The sequence below is a fragment of the Drosophila santomea genome, chromosome 2L, assembly GCF_016746245.2.
Source record: "Drosophila santomea strain STO CAGO 1482 chromosome 2L, Prin_Dsan_1.1, whole genome shotgun sequence".
In the NCBI taxonomy this organism is placed as follows: Eukaryota; Metazoa; Arthropoda; class Insecta; order Diptera; family Drosophilidae; genus Drosophila; species Drosophila santomea.
Genome location: NC_053016.2, coordinates 24,244,293 through 24,267,248, shown reverse-complemented (window position 1 = coordinate 24,267,248; position 22,956 = coordinate 24,244,293). Strand labels below are relative to the sequence as shown.

General features: G+C 45.9%; 3 pseudogenes; all 3 read left to right on the top strand.

The window, feature by feature from the left end:
- The first annotated feature begins 405 nt into the window (after window positions 1-405).
- On the top strand, window positions 406-5,018 carry LOC122756662 (annotated as a pseudogene).
- Window positions 5,019-5,738: 720 nt separating this feature from the next.
- LOC122756497 lies at window positions 5,739-12,073 on the top strand (annotated as a pseudogene).
- Window positions 12,074-13,373: 1,300 nt separating this feature from the next.
- LOC122756496 lies at window positions 13,374-19,708 on the top strand (annotated as a pseudogene).
- Window positions 19,709-22,956: the final 3,248 nt, after the last annotated feature.

Sequence of the window (22,956 nt, the reverse complement as noted above, 5' to 3'; positions counted from 1 at the left end):
TACCTGTATTTACTTTTTGTGTGAGTTCCCTTGCTAACCTTGGATTTATTTCGGCTGGTCTTGTATTGGTATTTTTTATAGTAGTTGCCATTGCTTGTGTATAAACTGTAATATTGGTTTTGTCATTTTCTAATGTCAACTTATTTATGATTACATTTGATTTATCTTCCAATTGTTCGCAAAATAGTCGGAAGTTACCTTTGAAAGGTGTGCGGTACAATCTTCCTAGTAGCTCCTCCAGTGGTGTCTGGGTCTTAAATTCTGTGATTAAGGCGTCCCTTAGAGTTGACCAATCATTATGCATTCCGAATAGGGAAACTTTTTCTGCATCTCCAGTGATTTGAAGTTCGATGGCTCCAATTATGATCGCCTTCTGTCGAGCGTCGTTTGCAGGGTATAGGAATCTGTCCACATTTTCAAAAGTGTGACCGTGCTCCGTGATTATGCCCATCGGGGACGATAAGAAGAAATTGTCTGCTGACAAACCCAGGTCTATTTTTTCACCACAAGGGCCCAAGAGTCCAATAATTTCAAGCATTTCGGTGAAAACGCCTGCGCAGATTTACGACGACTGTGCCACTCCATCCAAAGCCACAGTACAGCGCACAGCTAAAAGTATGGCTGCTTCCGATCTAGCGCTAGCCAAATTCATTTCGGTTTCTGACCGCTTAAGGGAATTTGAGGCTCAGATCAACACTCCTGAATCCGCAGCTCCAACCGTCACGATGCTTAGCGTCCGTCGCGACCAAGTCCGAACCCTATGGGACAAGGTTGGAATTCGACATCTGCTCAGAGTGCCTTGTGTCAGCAGGCGAAGCGGCAGCAGGCAACATGCCTATTCTTAGGGCTAAATACAGTTATTGCTATTCAGTCTATGAAAGGTGTATTGCCCAGCTCGTTGATAAAATCGAGCAGGGCACGTCTCAGTCCATCCCAGTCGCGAACGCTGCGCCACAGGCCTACATTTCCTCTGGCTGTCGGTTGCCTCCATGCAATACAGAAGTTTTCGCAGGCGACTATCTTCGCTGGCCGTCTTTCCGGGATCTTTTCACAGCCATTTATGTCAATAATCCACGGCTGACTCCGATTGAAAAATTATTCCATTTAAATGCCAAAACAAGTGACAACGATTTCGCCTCTCACCAACGAGGGTTTCCGCTCTGCGTGGGAAAACCTAATAGAGCGTTTCGAAAATAAACGATTATTGTTAAACAGTCAATTGAAAATACTTGTTAATGTGCAGTCGATACCACAGGAATCTGGGGCGGCCTTGAAGGTACTGCGAAGTACTGTTCAAGGTTGCTTGACTGCCTTAGAAATGTCAGGCATCAACACTGAGAACTGGGACTGCCTGCTGGTATATCTGTGTTCATCCAAGCTCCCGAAGATAACTCTCTTCTTATGGGACATGGGTAGAGCTGAACACCTTCCTCACAGAACGTCATCAAACCCTAGAGGCCATCGATGATGTGAGACCGTCCGTACCAAGTCAGTCACACTCCAAAGCGATGAACTCAAGTGGGCCCTCTAGAAAACTAAATTCCTATGAGACGAAAGTGGCTCCAAAATCGAAAAGTTGCGACTTGTGCAACAAGGAAAACCATCCTGTCCGTGTATGTCCGCGTTTTCTCCAAATGTCGGTTGACGACCGGTCAGCCTACATTAAACGGAAGCAGTTATGCTTAAACTGCTTTGCAAAGGGACATCAGCTTCGTGAGTGCAATAGTACGCAGAATTGTTTTACTTGCCGTGGCCGGCATCACACGTTGTTGCACCGAACAACCCCTTCTCCAGCAATTCAAGCCCTTCAAATCCTGCAAGGCCAATTCTGCTAATCACGCCAATTTCGTTCCAAATGAGCAAGCTGGTGTTCAAAATTATTTCGCCACGGGCTCAAGAGCTATCCTTCTTGGCACTGCCGTAATCAATATTTTCCATCTTGGCACTAACATTAAGGCACGCGCCCTGATCGACTCCGGATCAGAGGCAACATTCATAACCGAGCGACTGTTCAATCTAATTAGATTGCCATTCCAGGTGGTTCAAGCCCAAGTCTCAGGCTTAAACCATGCATTTGGAGACGACGGCCTATGTCCTCCCTCAACTAGCCGGAAATCTGCCTTCCTACCCAATTCCACAAAATTTCCTTCGGGATCTTCCCGATTTTCCACTGGCGGATCCAAAATTCTATGAGAGCGCACAAACAGATGTCCTTATCGGAGCCGACATTCTGCCTTCGGTGCTTCTGAGTGGAGCAAAAACCAACATCTGTGGCTCTCTCTTGGGGCAAGAGACCATTTCCGGCTGGGTACTAACTGGGCCAGTGTCAGCCTCAGCACAAAGCAGAATTTCCTCTTTTTCGACGCAGATCTCCCACGCGTACGATAATTCACTACTCACAAAATTTTGGGAGGTGGAGAATATACCAACAAAGTTGGTAAAAGAATCCGATTCCATGTGCGAGAAGAATTTCATTCAAACGACCACGAGAAACGAGTGCGGCAAATATGTTGTTACTCTGCCTTTTCGCGATCCAGAACATATCGGTCTTTCTTTCAGCTCTAGGTCTTTCGCATTGGCTCAGCTTTTAGGAAATGAGCAGCGTCTAAAAAGAGATGAGGCCTTAAAAGCGAGATACGATTCGGTGATCCAGGAATATCTCGACTTAAAGCATTCCTACCCATGATTGCAACGCCTATTATATGCCACATCACGCCGTCTTAAAACCGGAGAGCGTAACTACTAAACTCCGTGTAGTATTCAATGCCTCCAGCCCTTCATCGAATGGTACCAGTTTAAATGATATCCTTCATGCTGGCCCTCTCTTACAGTCCGACTTGACCATTCAAATTCTGAAGTGGCGCTATTTCCGATACGTGTTCAGCGCCGATATCGAAAAAATGTATGGGCAGATCTGGGTAGATCCGAAGCACACTCCTTTCCAACGAATACTTTTCCGTAACAATAGAGGGGAAATCAGAGATTTCGAATTGAAAACAGTAACCTTTGGAGTCAATTGCGCGCCTTTCCTGGCCTGGTAGAACTCAGCCATCCAAAAGCTAGCAATATCATTCGAAATTGCATGTATGTGGATGATGTTCTAGCCAGAGCTCCGAGACGCTCTGAATTCCGCCGGATTTCCATTGAGGAAATGGACCTCCAACCAAAAGGAAGGCAACCTCCGACGAATTCTTCTTCGTTCCGCCAGAGTTGGCTATTGAAAAGACCTTTTCAAAACGCCAAGTCCTGTCCCAAATTGCCAAATTGTTCGACCCTGCAGGCTGGTTAGCGCCGTGTATCGTTCTAGCTAAAATTTTCATGCAGTAGATTTGGCTACAGGAGCTTGGGTGGGACGAAAACATTCCAAATGAGCTTTTTCAGCGATGGCTTAATTTTCTCCGAAGTAATTCGGTTTTAGAGCAGATACGCATTCCACGCTGGCTCTCGTTTCATCCAGATTTCAAGGTCAAGCATCATGGCTTTTGCGATGCATCGCAAAAGGCTTATGGGGCGGCAATATATGTCCGCGTAGAATTGGCAGCACCATTATGGTGCAACTCCTAACCGCGAAAACCCGGGTAGCACCAGTCAAAACGGTTTCGCTCCCAAGACTGACGCTGTGCGGAGCGTTATTGCTTTCCGAAATGGCTGCAGCCATCATTCCGCAGATGCCTACGATCAACTCCGAACTTTACTGCTGGACGGACTCCACGATAGTGCTTGCATGGTTAAGCAAGCCAGCGTGCCAGTGGACCACATTTGTAGCCAATAGGGTGACGAAGATCGCACAGACCACAAAAACAGAAAATTGGTCTCATGTTCAATATGAGCATAATCCAGCAGACCTGGCAAGTAGAGGAGTTTTCCTCCAAGATCTAGCCGATAGCCAGTTATGGTGGCACGGACCGACTTGGTTGCAAAATCCACGCAACCAATGGCCCACTCAGGTCGACAACGCTCCGGTGACCGACCTGGAGAAGCGTGCTCTGAAAGTTCATCTCGCAAAAGCTCCTTCAGAACAAATGTTGGCTCGTTTCTCCAAGCTTGAGAAAGCTCTACGGGTCCTTGCTTATGTTCATCGCTTCATTCAGCGGTACAGGAAGCAGACATCTCCATCTGATGTGCATTTGCTGGCCACTGAAATCGCCGCCGCCGAGCGGTTCCTAATTTCGAACACTCAGCGCAGAGAATTCCCTGTGGAATATCACTGCCTAAGTGAAAAGCGTCCAGTGCCAAGTTCATGTGCCATCCTAAGCATGAACCCGTTCCTAGATCCGCAAGGACTGATCAGGGCGTGCGGCCATGTGGTGGCTTCCAAAAGCCTTCAATACAATGAACGGCATCCAGTGATTCTTCCGTATAACTGCCTCCTTTCTCGCCTCCTTGCGAATTTCACTCATCGCATAACTCTCCATGGTGTTAACCAGTTAATGGTGCGACTCATCCAGTCGAAATACTGGATTCCGAGAATTAAGAACCTGATGAAAGCAGTAGTAAATTCGTGCAAAGTATGTGTGATCCACAAAAAGCGGTTGCAAAGCCAACTGATGGGTGTCCTGCCCAAAGAAAGAGCATCGTTCTCCCGACCATTCACGTATACTGGCATGGATTACGCCGGTTCGTTCGATATAAAGAACTATACGGAAAGAGCATGTTTTACTAAAAAGGGGTATGTGTTAGTTTTTATTTGTTTCTCCACCAAGGCCATCCATTTGGAGCCTACTTCTGACTTAACGACCGAAAAGTTTCTTGCCGCTTTCGCTCGTTTTGTATCCAGAAGAGGGTGTCCACGTCAAGTCCAGTCAAACCTTTGTTGGCGCTGCCACCCTGCTTTCCCGCGATTTCCTTCAAGCCGTAAAAGAGTCGGTGACGAATGCCTAAAGTCATCAAGAGATGCAATGGCAATTTATTCCTCCGGGGGCACCCCATATGGGAGGCCTTTGGGAAGCAGGCGTAAAATGTTTTAAGACGCTATTTTACAAATGCACTGCCACACGAAAATACACGATCGAAGAGCTCTCCACAGAAGCGTGCCTTAACTCCAGGCCGCTCTCTCCTATGTCTGAGGATCCGACCGATTTGTCGGGGGACCCCTTATGTCCACGGTGGAACCCGAAGTAAAGGGAGTAACGAAATACATTCTTAATCGGTGGCAGCATTTGAAAGCTCTCCATCAGCAGTTCCGTGTGCTTTGGAAAGAAGAGTACCCCAAAGAACTCCACAAGCGCACTAAATGGCAGGCCCCGTCCAAAAATCTCCGCTTCGATAACATGGTCGTCATCAAGGACGACAACTTACCCTCTAATGAGTGGCGGCTCGGCAGAATTGAGTCTGTCTTCCCAGGAGCCGACGGCAACGTCCGTGTAGTAAATATCCGTACTGCACGTGGAGTTGTTAAACGTCCAGTGGCAAAAGTGGTGCTTTTGGTCATGTTGGAGACCGGGACGAAGACCTTCGAGACCGCAGCACTCATCGATTCGTGCACCCCCATGAGCTGCATCGACGCTTCGTTGGCGTCAGCCTTTACGCTTCCGATGTCCAATGTTGGCGACGAGAAGGTCTGCACGACGACGATTCGCTCCAGGGTCGACGCGAACACGAAGCTGGAGGTCGTGCTCAAGATCGAGCCCAGTGTGCGGATCCGCACACCTGTCCGGGCATTGAGCGACACAGTGGTGTCCAAGTTCCGGGACATAATGCTGGCTGATGACCAGTTCCATCGTCCTGCTACCGTCTCCATGGTCTGGGGAGCAGATGTTTATCCAAAGGTCATCCAATCCGGATTCATGACCTTCGATGAGGGAATGCCGGTCGCCCAGAAAACTGTTTTTGGGTGGATCGTGTCCGGTGCCTGCAGCCTGCCGTAGGATGGCTATGATGCAACCCCAGTGATTGCAAGGGGGGCGGAATGTCCAAGTTACGGGGTTTGGACTGTCACCTGCTCTCCGCTCCCTCTTACGCTCTCTCGCTCTTCACCACAGAGTCTCCAAGGAGTCTCCGCTGAGCTTGGGAGAACCTAGCTAATTAGAATAAACTTCAGTGTAAAAACTATTACTAACGAATAAACATACGCCCGGTCGCGCCCGCGCAATTAAGAAAAGTCAAGTGTTCGCCCTTTCGAGTGTTTTCTATTTCAGCCGATTTTGAAAATTCCAGGACAGCAACCCCCATCACACCCAAAATTTTGATCCATTCGAGCCAGATCACCTGGATTTTCAAATTTTTCCACCAGCGAACAAATTACAAGATAAGTACGAAATTTCCATTCCTTTTAATTGCCGGTCTGGTTCGAAAATCCAATTTCGTTCAATTTGCTGTAAAATTTATTGTCAAATCTAACGGATTTCTCAGACAAAAGGCAATTAAAGAAAAGTACTTATTTATTCCTACGGGCGTCGCCATATTACCCATCGTTCTCCTTTCACCCTCATTCGTGAAAGTTTCTAAGTCCAAATTTCCGAATATATTTAAATATTCATCCAGTCCGAAAAGTGCAAAATTCCAAATGTGAAAAAGTGAAAATAATTTGTGCCAAGTTCAGTGAAAATTACTAAGTCCAGAGCTCTGCCAAAAGTGGCAAAAATTCTGTTCTTGTTTCACTGTGTCCAACGCAAGCCAAATTCTTTTCGCAACACATTTTTGCTTTAACTCCGCAGTCCACTTAATACAATTTGCTTTGCTATCGAAGAATACAATAACGAAACAAACAACACATACCCTCTGGCCATTCCAAATAAAATATTAATTAAACATTTACCCGCCAGTTCCATATATTACATCAACATATATTACATCAACATATACAACATCTATATACATTGCATATATTACATCTACATATATCACATATACATTACATATATTCCATCCACATTTATCACATATACATTACATATATTACATCCACATATATTACCGACACACATTGCGCATATTATCTGCATTCCTTTTAATTATATACCAAAGTGTAAATTGTTTCCCGTCGGCAAATCCAAACCACATATAAAATTTATTCCAAGTGCCGACGCGGAAAAGGCGTTTTTTTTTCCATCAATTTTTTCCATAAATTTCCAAATCAATTTCCGAGCAATAAATTAAAATCGTTTTTTTTTCTTTTTTTTTTAACAAATAAATTTTTAATATTTATTAAACTTTTTTTTAAATTTTCAAAAAATTTAAAAAAACTACGAGACAATAATTTTTTCATCCATAAATAAATAATACGACCGCCAAATATAAGTCGTTCACCCGACAAATATTTTTTCCTGTATTGCTTGGATATTAATTTGTGTTTGTTTTAGAAGTACTTACAACTCGGAGAAAAGATTCCAATTCCACCATTCCATTTTCTCCGTTTCCAGTTGTAAACAAAAAAATAAAATTTTCTACGTTCTAATAAACATTTTTTTTCACCGTGTTTCACATTCCAAGTGTTCCAACCGTAAATCAGGTGGACCTAATTACCATAAATCACAGGTCATTTATACAATTCGCTGTTCACTCCGAGTCACCTGTCCAATTAGTCGAAACTACGGTGAAAACGCCTGCGCAGATTTACGACGACTGTGCCACTCCATCCAAAGCCACAGTACAGCGCACAGCTAAAAGTATGGCTGCTTCCGATCTAGCGCTAGCCAAATTCATTTCGGTTTCTGACCGCTTAAGGGAATTTGAGGCTCAGATCAACACTCCTGAATCCGCAGCTCCAACCGTCACGATGCTTAGCGTCCGTCGCGACCAAGTCCGAACCCTATGGGACAAGGTTGGAATTCGACATCTGCTCAGAGTGCCTTGTGTCAGCAGGCGAAGCGGCAGCAGGCAACATGCCTATTCTTAGGGCTAAATACAGTTATTGCTATTCAGTCTATGAAAGGTGTATTGCCCAGCTCGTTGATAAAATCGAGCAGGGCACGTCTCAGTCCATCCCAGTCGCGAACGCTGCGCCACAGGCCTACATTTCCTCTGGCTGTCGGTTGCCTCCATGCAATACAGAAGTTTTCGCAGGCGACTATCTTCGCTGGCCGTCTTTCCGGGATCTTTTCACAGCCATTTATGTCAATAATCCACGGCTGACTCCGATTGAAAAATTATTCCATTTAAATGCCAAAACAAGTGACAACGCGCACATCGTTTCGATTTCGCCTCTCACCAACGAGGGTTTCCGCTCTGCGTGGGAAAACCTAATAGAGCGTTTCGAAAATAAACGATTATTGTTAAACAGTCAATTGAAAATACTGTTTAATGTGCAGTCGATACCACAGGAATCTGGGGCGGCCTTGAAGGTACTGCGAAGTACTGTTCAAGGTTGCTTGACTGCCTTAGAAATGTCAGGCATCAACACTGAGAACTGGGACTGCCTGCTGGTATATCTGTGTTCATCCAAGCTCCCGAAGATAACTCTGTTCTTATGGGACATGGGTAGAGCTGAACACCTTCCTCACAGAACGTCATCAAACCCTAGAGGCCATCGATGATGTGAGACCGTCCGTACCAAGTCAGTCACACTCCAAAGCGATGAACTCAAGTGGGCCCTCTAGAAAACTAAATTCCTATGAGACGAAAGTGGCTCCAAAATCGAAAAGTTGCGACTTGTGCAACAAGGAAAACCATCCTGTCCGTGTATGTCCGCGTTTTCTCCAAATGTCGGTTGACGACCGGTCAGCCTACATTAAACGGAAGCAGTTATGCTTAAACTGCTTTTCAAAGGGACATCAGCTTCGTGAGTGCAATAGTACGCAGAATTGTTTTACTTGCCGTGGCCGGCATCACACGTTGTTGCACCGAACAACCCCTTTTCCAGCAATTCAAGCCCTTCAAATCCTGCAAGGCCAATTTCTGCTAATCACGCCAATTTCGTTCCAAATGAGCAAGCTGGTGTTCAAAATTATTTCGCCACGGGATCAAGAGCTATCCTTCTTGGCACTGCCGTAATCAATATTTCCCATCTTGGCACTAACATTAAGGCACGCGCCCTGATCGACTCCGGATCAGAGGCAACATTCATAACCGAGCGACTGTTCAATCTAAATAGATTGCCATTCCAGGTGGTTCAAGCCCAAGTCTCAGGCTTAAACCAAACAGTAGCCGCTCAGTCCAAGAAGCTCGGCAGTTTCACCATCCGATCTCCGACTTGGCCCGCGTTGCATTTGGAGACGACGGCCTATGTCCTCCCTCAACTAGCCGGAAATCTGCCTTCCTACCCAATTCCGCAAAATTTCCTTCGGGATCTTCCCGATTTTCCACTGGCGGATCCAAAATTCTATGAGAGCGCACAAACAGATGTCCTTATCGGAGCCGACATTCTGCCTTCGGTGCTTCTGAGTGGAGCAAAAACCAACATCTGTGGCTCTCTCTTGGGGCAAGAGACCATTTTCGGCTGGGTACTAATTGGGCCAGTGTCAGCCTCAGCACAAAGCAGAATTTCCTCTTTTTCGACGCAGATCTCCCACGCGTACGATAATTCACTACTCACAAAATTTTGGGAGGTGGAGAATATACCAACAAAGTTGGTAAAAGAATCCGATTCCATGTGCGAGAAGAATTTCCTTCAAACGACCACGAGAAACGAGTGCGGCAAATATGTCGTTACTCTGCCTTTTCGCGATCCAGAACATATCGGTCTTTCTTTCATCTCTAGGTCTTTCGCATTGGCTCAGCTTTTAGGAAATGAGCAGCGTCTAAAAAGAGATGAGGCCTTCGGTGATCCAGGAATATCTTGACTTAAAGCATTTCTACCCATGATTGCAACGCCTATTATATGCCACATCACGCCGTCTTAAAACCGGAGAGCGTAACTACTAAACTCCGTGTAGTATTCAATGCCTCCAGCCCTTCATCGAATGGTATCAGTTAAAATGATATCTTTCATGCTGGCCCTGTCTTACAGTCCGACTTGACCATTCAAATTCTGAAGTGGCGCTATTTCCGATACGTGTTCAGCGCCGATATCGAAAAAATGTATGGGCAGATCTGGGTAGATCCGAAGCACACTCCTTTCCAACGAATACTTTTCCGTAACAATAGAGGGGAAATCAGAGATTTCGAATTGAAAACAGTAACCTTTGGAGTCAATTGCGCGCCTTTCCTGGCCTGGTAGAACTCAGCCATCCAAAAGCTAGCAATATCATTCGAAATTGCATGTATGTGGATGATGTTCTAGCCAGAGCTCCGAGACGCTCTGAATTCCGCCGGATTTCCATTGAGGAAATGGACCTCCAACCAAAAGGAAGGCAACCTCCGACGAATTCTTCTTCGTTCCGCCAGAGTTGGCTATTGAAAAGACCTTTTCAAAACGCCAAGTCCTGTCCCAAATTGCCAAATTGTTCGACCCTGCAGGCTGGTTAGCGCCGTGTATCGTTCTAGCTAAAATTTTCATGCAGTAGATTTGGCTACAGGAGCTTGGGTGGGACGAAAACATTCCAAATGAGCTTTTTCAGCGATGGCTTAATTTTCTCCGAAGTAATTCGGTTTTAGAGCAGATACGCATTCCACGCTGGCTCTCGTTTCATCCAGATTTCAAGGTCAAGCATCATGGCTTTTGCGATGCATCGCAAAAGGCTTATGGGGCGGCAATATATGTCCGCGTAGAATTGGCAGCACCATTATGGTGCAACTCCTAACCGCGAAAACCCGGGTAGCACCAGTCAAAACGGTTTCGCTCCCAAGACTGACGCTGTGCGGAGCGTTATTGCTTTCCGAAATGGCTGCAGCCATCATTCCGCAGATGCCTACGATCAACTCCGAACTTTACTGCTGGACGGACTCCACGATAGTGCTTGCATGGTTAAGCAAGCCAGCGTGCCAGTGGACCACATTTGTAGCCAATAGGGTGACGAAGATCGCACAGACCACAAAAACAGAAAATTGGTCTCATGTTCAATATGAGCATAATCCAGCAGACCTGGCAAGTAGAGGAGTTTTCCTCCAAGATCTAGCCGATAGCCAGTTATGGTGGCACGGACCGACTTGGTTGCAAAATCCACGCAACCAATGGCCCACTCAGGTCGACAACGCTCCGGTGACCGACCTGGAGAAGCGTGCTCTGAAAGTTCATCTCGCAAAAGCTCCTTCAGAACAAATGTTGGCTCGTTTCTCCAAGCTTGAGAAAGCTCTACGGGTCCTTGCTTATGTTCATCGCTTCATTCAGCGGTACAGGAAGCAGACATCTCCATCTGATGTGCATTTGCTGGCCACTGAAATCGCCGCCGCCGAGCGGTTCCTAATTTCGAACACTCAGCGCAGAGAATTCCCTGTGGACTATCACTGCCTAAGTGAAAAGCGTCCAGTGCCAAGTTCATGTGCCATCCTAAGCATGAACCCGTTCCTAGATCCGCAAGGACTGATCAGGGCGTGCGGCCATGTGGTGGCTTCCAAAAGCCTTCAATACAATGAACGGCATCCAGTGATTCTTCCGTATAACTGCCTCCTTTCTCGCCTCCTTGCGAATTTCACTCATCGCATAACTCTCCATGGTGGTAACCAGTTAATGGTGCGACTCATCCAGTCGAAATACTGGATTCCGAGAATTAAGAACCTGATGAAAGCAGTAGTAAATTCGTGCAAAGTATGTGTGATCCACAAAAAGCGGTTGCAAAGCCAACTGATGGGTGTCCTGCCCAAAGAAAGAGCATCGTTCTCCCGACCATTCACGTATACTGGCATCGATTACGCCGGTTCGTTCGATATAAAGAACTATACGGAAAGAGCATGTTTTATTACAAAGGGGTATGTGTTAGTTTTTATTTGTTTCTCCACCAAGGCCATCCATTTGGAGCCTACTTCTGACTTAACGACCGAAAAGTTTCTTGCCGCTTTCGCTCGTTTTGTATCCAGAAGAGGGTGTCCACGTCAAGTCCAGTCAAACCTTTGTTGGCGCTGCCACCCTGCTTTCCCGCGATTTCCTTCAAGCCGTAAAAGAGTCGGTGACGAATGCCTAAAGTCATCAAGAGATGCAATGGCAATTTATTCCTCCGGGGGCACCCCATATGGGAGGCCTTTGGGAAGCAGGCGTAAAATGTTTTAAGACGCTATTTTACAAATGCACTGCCACACGAAAATACACGATCGAAGAGCTCTCCACAGAAGCGTGCCTTAACTCCAGGCCGCTCTCTCCTATGTCTGAGGATCCGACAGATTTGTCGGGGGACCCCTTATGTCCACGGTGGAACCCGAAGTAAAGGGAGTAACGAAATACATTCTTAATCGGTGGCAGCATTTGAAAGCTCTCCATCAGCAGTTCCGTGTGCTTTGGAAAGAAGAGTACCCCAAAGAACTCCACAAGCGCACTAAATGGCAGGCCCCGTCCAAAAATCTCCGCTTCGATAACATGGTCGTCATCAAGGACGACAACTTACCCTCTAATGAGTGGCGGCTCGGCAGAATTGAGTCTGTCTTCCCAGGAGCCGACGGCAACGTCCGTGTAGTAAATATCCGTACTGCACGTGGAGTTGTTAAACGTCCAGTGGCAAAAGTGGTGCTTTTGCCGACGGAGTCTTCCGAATCTCCACAGTAATAGGCGCTCCTCTCGTCCTTAGTTGTAGTTCACTAGCACTAATCATCCATTGTTTTTTATTTCGTTTTCGATCTCCTTTCGACATTCAACTACGCGCAGCATGGCCCCTCGTCAACAAAACGCACGCAGTGTTCGTGCCTTGGAGAGCAGACGTACCCGAGGTATTCAATCCTACCGTTGCCGAGTCTGCAGCGGTATCCATCCTCTTCGGAAGTGCGCGAGGTTCCTAAAGCTCAGCGCTGAAAAGCGTCTGCGAGCAGTCCTCATTAACAAATACTGCGCCAATTGCCTCGCTCACGAGCATTCCACGGGAGACTGCCGAAGCGGTGATCGTTGCAAGAAGTGCGACCAATCCTACCACACGCTGCTCCACATGCACGAGCAGGTAAGCTCGTCGTCGCGCTCGCGTCTCCAACCGGTGCCAACCCGGCAAGCAGCTTCGGCCTCGTCCCAGCGTTCACCGCCACGACGCCCGGAATCGACCACGCCAGGCCCATCGCTCTCGTCGCTGCTGCAACGCCACAGCGTGAACATCCTTCCGACAGCGCTGGTCATGTTGGAGACCGGGACGAAGACCTTCGAGACCGCAGCGCTCATCGATCCGTGCACCCCCATGAGCTGCATCGACGCTTCGTTGGCGTCAGCCTTTACGCTTCCGATGTCCAATGTTGGCGACGAGAAGGTCTGCACGACGACGATTCGCTCCAGGGTCGACGCGAACACGAAGCTGGAGGTCGTGCTCAAGATCGAGCCCAGTGTGCGGATCCGCACACCTGTCCGGGCATTGAGCGACACAGTGGTGTCCAAGTTCCGGGACATAATGCTGGCTGATGACCAGTTCCATCGTCCTGCTACCGTCTCCATGGTCTGGGGAGCAGATGTTTATCCAAAGGTCATCCAATCCGGATTCATGACCTTCGATGAGGGAATGCCGGTCGCCCAGAAAACTGTTTTTGGGTGGATCGTGTCCGGTGCCTGCAGCCTGCCGTAGGATGGCTATGATGCAACCCCAGTGATTGCAAGGGGGGCGGAATGTCCAAGTTACGGGGTTTGGACTGTCACCTGCTCTCCGCTCCCTCTTACGCTCTCTCGCTCTTCACCACAGAGTCTCCAAGGAGTCTCCGCTGAGCTTGGGAGAACCTAGCTAATTAGAATAAACTTCAGTGTAAAAACTATTACTAACGAATAAACATACGCCCGGTCGCGCCCGCGCAATTAAGAAAAGTCAAGTGTTCGCCCTTTCGAGTGTTTTCTATTTCAGCCGATTTTGAAAATTCCAGGACAGCAACCCCCATCACACCCAAAATTTTGATCCATTCGAGCCAGATCACCTGGATTTTCAAATTTTTCCACCAGCGAACAAATTACAAGATAAGTACGAAATTTCCATTCCTTTTAATTGCCGGTCTGGTTCGAAAATTCAATTTCGTTCAATTTGCTGTAAAATTTATTGTCAAATCTAACGGATTTCTCAGACAAAAGGCAATTAAAGAAAAGTACTTATTTATTCCTACGGGCGTCGCCATATTACCCATCGTTCTCCTTTCACCCTCATTCGTGAAAATTTCTAAGTCCAAATTTCCGAATATATTTAAATATTCATCCAGTCCGAAAAGTGCAAAATTCCAAATGTGAAAAAGTGAAAATAATTTGTGCCAAGTTCAGTGAAAATTACTAAGTCCAGAGCTCTGCCAAAAGTGGCAAAAATTCTGTTCTTGTTTCACTGTGTCCAACGCAAGCCAAATTCTTTTCGCAACACATTTTTGCTTTAACTCCGCAGTCCACTTAATACAATTTGCTTTGCTATCGAAGAATACAATAACGAAACAAACAACACATACCCTCTGGCCATTCCAAATAAAATATTAATTAAACATTTACCCGCCAGTTCCATATATTACATCAACATATATTACATCAACATATACAACATCTATATACATTGCATATATTACATCTACATATATCACATATACATTACATATATTCCATCCACATTTATCACATATACATTACATATATTACATCCACATATATTACCGACACACATTGCGCATATTATCTGCATTCCTTTTAATTATATACCAAAGTGTAAATTGTTTCCCGTCGGCAAATCCAAACCACATATAAAATTTATTCCAAGTGCCGACGCGGAAAAGGCGTTTTTTTTTCCATCAATTTTTTCCATAAATTTCCAAATCAATTTCCGAGCAATAAATTAAAATCGTTTTTTTTTCTTTTTTTTTTAACAAATAAATTTATAATATTTATTAAACTTTTTTTTAAATTTTCAAAAAATTTAAAAAAACTACGAGACAATAATTTTTTCATCCATAAATAAATAATACGACCGCCAAATATAAGTCGTTCACCCGACAAATATTTTTTCCTGTATTGCTTGGATATTAATTTGTGTTTGTTTTAGAAGTACTTACAACTCGGAGAAAAGATTCCAATTCCACCATTCCATTTTCTCCGTTTCCAGTTGTAAACAAAAAAATAAAATTTTCTACGTTCTAATAAACATTTTTTTTCACCGTGTTTCACATTCCAAGTGTTCCAACCGTAAATCAGGTGGACCTAATTACCATAAATCACAGGTCATTTATACAATTCGCTGTTCACTCCGAGTCACCTGTCCAATTAGTCGAAACTACGGTGAAAACGCCTGCGCAGATTTACGACGACTGTGCCACTCCATCCAAAGCCACAGTACAGCGCACAGCTAAAAGTATGGCTGCTTCCGATCTAGCGCTAGCCAAATTCATTTCGGTTTCTGACCGCTTAAGGGAATTTGAGGCTCAGATCAACACTCCTGAATCCGCAGCTCCAACCGTCACGATGCTTAGCGTCCGTCGCGACCAAGTCCGAACCCTATGGGACAAGGTTGGAATTCGACATCTGCTCAGAGTGCCTTGTGTCAGCAGGCGAAGCGGCAGCAGGCAACATGCCTATTCTTAGGGCTAAATACAGTTATTGCTATTCAGTCTATGAAAGGTGTATTGCCCAGCTCGTTGATAAAATCGAGCAGGGCACGTCTCAGTCCATTCCAGCCGCGAACGCTGCGCCCCAGGCCTACATTTCCTCTGGCTGTCGGTTGCCTCCATGCAATACAGAAGTTTTCGCAGGCGACTATCTTCGCTGGCCGTCTTTCCGGGATCTTTTCACAGCCATTTATGTCAATAATCCACGGCTGACTCCGATTGAAAAATTATTCCATTTAAATGCCAAAACAAGTGACAACGCGCACATCGTTTCGATTTCGCCTCTCACCAACGAGGGTTTCCGCTCTGCGTGGGAAAACCTAATAGAGCGTTTCGAAAATAAACGATTATTGTTAAACAGTCAATTGAAAATACTGTTTAATGTGCAGTCGATACCACAGGAATCTGGGGCGGCCTTGAAGGTACTGCGAAGTACTGTTCAAGGTTGCTTGACTGCCTTAGAAATGTCAGGCATCAACACTGAGAACTGGGACTGCCTGCTGGTATATCTGTGTTCATCCAAGCTCCCGAAGATAACTCTGTTCTTATGGGACATGGGTAGAGCTGAACACCTTCCTCACAGAACGTCATCAAACCCTAGAGGCCATCGATGATGTGAGACCGTCCGTACCAAGTCAGTCACACTCCAAAGCGATGAACTCAAGTGGGCCCTCTAGAAAACTAAATTCCTATGAGACGAAAGTGGCTCCAAAATCGAAAAGTTGCGACTTGTGCAACAAGGAAAACCATCCTGTCCGTGTATGTCCGCGTTTTCTCCAAATGTCGGTTGACGACCGGTCAGCCTACATTAAACGGAAGCAGTTATGCTTAAACTGCTTTTCAAAGGGACATCAGCTTCGTGAGTGCAATAGTACGCAGAATTGTTTTACTTGCCGTGGCCGGCATCACACGTTGTTGCACCGAACAACCCCTTTTCCAGCAATTCAAGCCCTTCAAATCCTGCAAGGCCAATTTCTGCTAATCACGCCAATTTCGTTCCAAATGAGCAAGCTGGTGTTCAAAATTATTTCGCCACGGGATCAAGAGCTATCCTTCTTGGCACTGCCGTAATCAATATTTCCCATCTTGGCACTAACATTAAGGCACGCGCCCTGATCGACTCCGGATCAGAGGCAACATTCATAACCGAGCGACTGTTCAATCTAAATAGATTGCCATTCCAGGTGGTTCAAGCCCAAGTCTCAGGCTTAAACCAAACAGTAGCCGCTCGGTCCAAGAAGCTCTGCAGTTTCACCATCCGATCTCCGACTAGGCCCGCGTTGCATTTGGAGACGACGGCCTATGTCCTCCCTCAACTAGCCGGAAATCTGCCTTCCTACCCAATTCCGCAAAATTTCCTTCGGGATCTTCCCGATTTTCCACTGGCGGATCCAAAATTCTATGAGAGCGCACAAACAGATGTCCTTATCGGAGCCGACATTCTGCCTTTGGTGCTTCTGAGTGGAGCAAAAACCAACATCTGTGGCTCTCTCTTGGGGCAAGAGACCATTTTCGGCTGGGTACTAATTGGGCCAGTGTCAGCCTCAGCACAAAGCAGAATTTCCTCTTTTTCGACGCAGATCTCCCACGCGTACGATAATTCACTACTCACAAAATTTTGGGAGGTGGAGAATATACCAACAAAGTTGGTAAAAGAATCCGATTCCATGTGCGAGAAGAATTTCCTTCAAACGACCACGAGAAACGAGTGCGGCAAATATGTCGTTACTCTGCCTTTTCGCGATCCAGAACATATCGGTCTTTCTTTCATCTTTAGGTCTTTCGCTTTGGCTCAGCTTTTAGGAAATGAGCAGCGTCTAAAAAGAGATGAGGCCTTCGGTGATCCAGGAATATCTTGACTTAAAGCATTCCTACCCATGATTGCAACGCCTATTATATGCCACATCACGCCGTCTTAAAACCGGAGAGCGTAACTACTAAACTCCGTGTAGTATTCAATGCCTCCAGCCCTTCATCGAATGGTACCAGTTTAAATGATATCCTTCATGCTGGCCCTCTCTTACAGTCCGACTTGACCATTCAAATTCTGAAGTGGCGCTATTTCCGATACGTGTTCAGCGCCGATATCGAAAAAATGTATGGGCAGATCTGGGTAGATCCGAAGCACACTCCTTTCCAACGAATACTTTTCCGTAACAATAGAGGGGAAATCAGAGATTTCGAATTGAAAACAGTAACCTTTTGAGTCAATTGCGCGCCTATCCTGGCCTGGTAGAACTCAGCCATCCAAAAGCTAGCAATATCATTCGAAATTGCATGTATGTGGATGATGTTCTAGCCAGAGCTCCGAGACGCTCTGAATTCCGCCGGATTTCCATTGAGGAAATGGACCTCCAACCAAAAGGAAGGCAACCTCCGACGAATTCTTCTTCGTTCCGCCAGAGTTGGCTATTGAAAAGACCTTTTCAAAACGCCAAGTCCTGTCCCAAATTGCCAAATTGTTCGACCCTGCAGGCTGGTTAGCGCCGTGTATCGTTCTAGCTAAAATTTTCATGCAGTAGATTTGGCTACAGGAGCTTGGGTGGGACGAAAACATTCCAAATGAGCTTTTTCAGCGATGGCTTAATTTTCTCCGAAGTAATTCGGTTTTAGAGCAGATACGCATTCCACGCTGGCTCTCGTTTCATCCAGATTTCAAGGTCAAGCATCATGGCTTTTGCGATGCATCGCAAAAGGCTTATGGGGCGGCAATATATGTCCGCGTAGAATTGGCAGCACCATTATGGTGCAACTCCTAACCGCGAAAACCCGGGTAGCACCAGTCAAAACGGTTTCGCTCCCAAGACTGACGCTGTGCGGAGCGTTATTGCTTTCCGAAATGGCTGCAGCCATCATTCCGCAGATGCCTACGATCAACTCCGAACTTTACTGCTGGACGGACTCCACGATAGTGCTTGCATGGTTAAGCAAGCCAGCGTGCCAGTGGACCACATTTGTAGCCAATAGGGTGACGAAGATCGCACAGACCACAAAAACAGAAAATTGGTCTCATGTTCAATATGAGCATAATCCAGCAGACCTGGCAAGTAGAGGAGTTTTCCTCCAAGATCTAGCCGATAGCCAGTTATGGTGGCACGGACCGACTTGGTTGCAAAATCCACGCAACCAATGGCCCACTCAGGTCGACAACGCTCCGGTGACCGACCTGGAGAAGCGTGCTCTGAAAGTTCATCTCGCAAAAGCTCCTTCAGAACAAATGTTGGCTCGTTTCTCCAAGCTTGAGAAAGCTCTACGGGTCCTTGCTTATGTTCATCGCTTCATTCAGCGGTACAGGAAGCAGACATCTCCATCTGATGTGCATTTGCTGGCCACTGAAATCGCCGCCGCCGAGCGGTTCCTAATTTCGAACACTCAGCGCAGAGAATTCCCTGTGGAATATCACTGCCTAAGTGAAAAGCGTCCAGTGCCAAGTTCATGTGCCATCCTAAGCATGAACCCGTTCCTAGATCCGCAAGGACTGATCAGGGCGTGCGGCCATGTGGTGGCTTCCAAAAGCCTTCAATACAATGAACGGCATCCAGTGATTCTTCCGTATAACTGCCTCCTTTCTCGCCTCCTTGCGAATTTCACTCATCGCATAACTCTCCATGGTGTTAACCAGTTAATGGTGCGACTCATCCAGTCGAAATACTGGATTCCGAGAATTAAGAACCTGATGAAAGCAGTAGTAAATTCGTGCAAAGTATGTGTGATCCACAAAAAGCGGTTGCAAAGCCAACTGATGGGTGTCCTGCCCAAAGAAAGAGCATCGTTCTCCCGACCATTCACGTATACTGGCATCGATTACGCCGGTTCGTTCGATATAAAGAACTATACGGAAAGAGCATGTTTTATTACAAAGGGGTATGTGTTAGTTTTTATTTGTTTCTCCACCAAGGCCATCCATTTGGAGCCTACTTCTGACTTAACGACCGAAAAGTTTCTTGCCGCTTTCGCTCGTTTTGTATCCAGAAGAGGGTGTCCACGTCAAGTCCAGTCAAACCTTTGTTGGCGCTGCCACCCTGCTTTCCCGCGATTTCCTTCAAGCCGTAAAAGAGTCGGTGACGAATGCCTAAAGTCATCAAGAGATGCAATGGCAATTTATTCCTCCGGGGGCACCCCATATGGGAGGCCTTTAGGAAGCAGGCGTAAAATGTTTTAAGACGCTATTTTACAAATGCACTGCCACACGAAAATACACGATCGAAGAGCTCTCCACAGAAGCGTGCCTTAACTCCAGGCCGCTCTCTCCTATGTCTGAGGATCCGACAGATTTGTCGGGGGACCCCTTATGTCCACGGTGGAACCCGAAGTAAAGGGAGTAACGAAATACATTCTTAATCGGTGGCAGCATTTGAAAGCTCTCCATCAGCAGTTCCGTGTGCTTTGGAAAGAAGAGTACCCCAAAGAACTCCACAAGCGCACTAAATGGCAGGCCCCGTCCAAAAATCTCCGCTTCGATAACATGGTCGTCATCAAGGACGACAACTTACCCTCTAATGAGTGGCGGCTCGGCAGAATTGAGTCTGTCTTCCCAGGAGCCGACGGCAACGTCCGTGTAGTAAATATCCGTACTGCACGTGGAGTTGTTAAACGTCCAGTGGCAAAAGTGGTGCTTTTGCCGACGGAGTCTTCCGAATCTCCACAGTAATAGGCGCTCCTCTCGTCCTTAGTTGTAGTTCACTAGCACTAATCATCCATTGTTTTTTATTTCGTTTTCGATCTCCTTTCGACATTCAACTACGCGCAGCATGGCCCCTCGTCAACAAAACGCACGCAGTGTTCGTGCCTTGGAGAGCAGACGTACCCGAGGTATTCAATCCTACCGTTGCCGAGTCTGCAGCGGTATCCATCCTCTTCGGAAGTGCGCGAGGTTCCTAAAGCTCAGCGCTGAAAAGCGTCTGCGAGCAGTCCTCATTAACAAATACTGCGCCAATTGCCTCGCTCACGAGCATTCCACGGGAGACTGCCGAAGCGGTGATCGTTGCAAGAAGTGCGACCAATCCTACCACACGCTGCTCCACATGCACGAGCAGGTAAGCTCGTCGTCGCGCTCGCGTCTCCAACCGGTGCCAACCCGGCAAGCAGCTTCGGCCTCGTCCCAGCGTTCACCGCCACGACGCCCGGAATCGACCACGCCAGGCCCATCGCTCTCGTCGCTGCTGCAACGCCACAGCGTGAACATCCTTCCGACAGCGCTGGTCATGTTGGAGACCGGGACGAAGACCTTTGAGACCGCAGCACTCATCGATCCGTGCACCCCCATGAGCTGCATCGACGCTTCGTTGGCGTCAGCCTTTACGCTTCCGATGTCCAATGTTGGCGACGAGAAGGTCTGCACGACGACGATTCGCTCCAGGGTCGACGCGAACACGAAGCTGGAGGTCGTGCTCAAGATCGAGCCCAGTGTGCGGATCCGCACACCTGTCCGGGCATTGAGCGACACAGTGGTGTCCAAGTTCCGGGACATAATGCTGGCTGATGACCAGTTCCATCGTCCTGCTACCGTCTCCATGGTCTGGGGAGCAGATGTTTATCCAAAGGTCATCCAATCCGGATTCATGACCTTCGATGAGGGAATGCCGGTCGCCCAGAAAACTGTTTTTGGGTGGATCGTGTCCGGTGCCTGCAGCCTGCTGTAGGATGGCTATGATGCAACCCCAGTGATTGCAAGGGGGGCGGAATGTCCAAGTTACGGGGTTTGGACTGTCACCTGCTCCGCTCCCTCTTACGCTCTCTCGCTCTTCACCACAGAGTCTCCAAGGAGTCTCCGCTGAGCTTGGGAGAACCTAGCTAATTAGAATAAACTTCAGTGTAAAAACTATTACTAACGAATAAACATACGCCCGGTCGCGCCCGCGCAATTAAGAAAAGTCAAGTGTTCGCCCTTTCGAGTGTTTTCTATTTCAGCCGATTTTGAAAATTCCAGGACAGCAACCCCCATCACACCCAAAATTTTGATCCATTCGAGCCAGATCACCTGGATTTTCAAATTTTTCCACCAGCGAACAAATTACAAGATAAGTACGAAATTTCCATTCCTTTTAATTGCCGGTCTGGTTCGAAAATCCAATTTCGTTCAATTTGCTGTAAAATTTATTGTCAAATCTAACGGATTTCTCAGACAAAAGGCAATTAAAGAAAAGTACTTATTTATTCCTACGGGCGTCGCCATATTACCCATCGTTCTCCTTTCACCCTCATTCGTGAAAATTTCTAAGTCCAAATTTCCGAATTGTCCGAAAAGTGCAAAATTCCAAATGTGAAAAAGTGAAAATAATTTGTGCCAAGTTCAGTGAAAATTACTAAGTCCAGAGCTCTGCCAAAAGTGGCAAAAATTCTGTTCTTGTTTCACTGTGTCCAACGCAAGCCAAATTCTTTTCGCAACACATTTTTGCTTTAACTCCGCAGTCCACTTAATACAATTTGCTTTGCTATCGAAGAATACAATAACAAAACAAACAACACATACCCTCTGGCCATTCCAAATAAAATATTAATTAAACATTTACCCGCCAGTTCCATATATTACATCAACATATACAACATCTATATACATTGCATATATTACATCTACATATATCACATATACATTACATATATTACATCCACATTTATCACATATACATTACATATATTACTAAGTCCAGAGCTCTGCCAAAAGTGGAAAAAATTCTGTTCTTGTTTCACTGTGTCCAACGCAAGCCAAATTCTTTTCGCAACACATTTTTGCTTTAACTCCGCAGTCCACTTAATACTATTTGCTTTGCTATCGAAGAATACAATAACGAAACAAACAACACATACCCTCTGGCCATTCCAAATAAAATATTAATTAAACATTTACCCGCCAGTTCCATATATTACATCAACATATATTACATCAACATATACAACATCTATATACATTGCATATATTACATCTACATATATCACATATACATTACATATATTACATCCACATTTATCACATATACATTACATATATTACATCCACATATATTACCGACACACATTGCGCATATTATCTGCATTCCTTTTAATTATATACCAAAGTGTAAATTGTTTCCCGTCGGCAAATCCAAACCACAAATAAAATTTATTCCAAATGCCGACGCGGAAAAGGCGTTTTTTTTTCCATCAATTTTTTCCATAAATTTCCAAATCAATTTCCGAGCAATAAATTAAAATCGTTTTTTTTTCTTTTTTTTTTAACAAATAAATTTTTAATATTTATTAAACTTTTTTTTAAATTTTCAAAAAATTTAAAAAAACTACGAGACAATAATTTTTTCATCCATAAATAAATAATACGACCGCCAAATATAAGTCGTTCACCCGACAAATATTTTTTCCTGTATTGCTTGGATATTAATTTGTGTTTGTTTTAGAAGTACTTACAACTCGGAGAAAAGATTCCAATTCCACCATTCCAATTTTCTCCGTTTCCAGTTGTAAACA